This window comes from Apis dorsata, unplaced genomic scaffold, assembly GCF_000469605.1.
Source record: "Apis dorsata unplaced genomic scaffold, Apis dorsata 1.3 scaffold_52, whole genome shotgun sequence".
In the NCBI taxonomy this organism is placed as follows: Eukaryota; Metazoa; Arthropoda; class Insecta; order Hymenoptera; family Apidae; genus Apis; species Apis dorsata.
The window spans coordinates 3,312,877-3,313,320 of NW_006263353.1; positions in this window are offsets into that span (position 1 = coordinate 3,312,877).

A 444-nucleotide genomic window follows, 5' to 3' on the forward strand; every position below is an offset into this window, starting at 1 on the left:
GATGGAAGCTTCTTACGTCTCGATCGACGCGTACGTATCCATCTTCTCGAACGGAGGATTCTAAATTGGACCAAGGGGGCTTAGTCCATTCGGATATATATCGAATGGTCGAAAGTTTCCAAGGCTTTCGTTTAACGTGCTAATTCCGGTCGGGCTTGTTTGAACTGGATCTTTAAGGCGGCCGATTCATCTGCATTTCAAATAGGGAACACTTGAACGAATATTAAAACGGTCGAACATTTCGTCGTTTTATTGCGAGCGATATTCATACTCTATGTATTTCACGTGTATGTTAACGTGATAAATAAATCGCGTGCATGTGATAGATTAAACGCAAATATCTCGGTATGGATTTTATTTAAATAATAAATAGTTGAGTCGAATTCTTGTATTCTTCTCAGTAGAAGAGAAGAAATGTACAGAAATGATTTTGAAAAAGAAAAA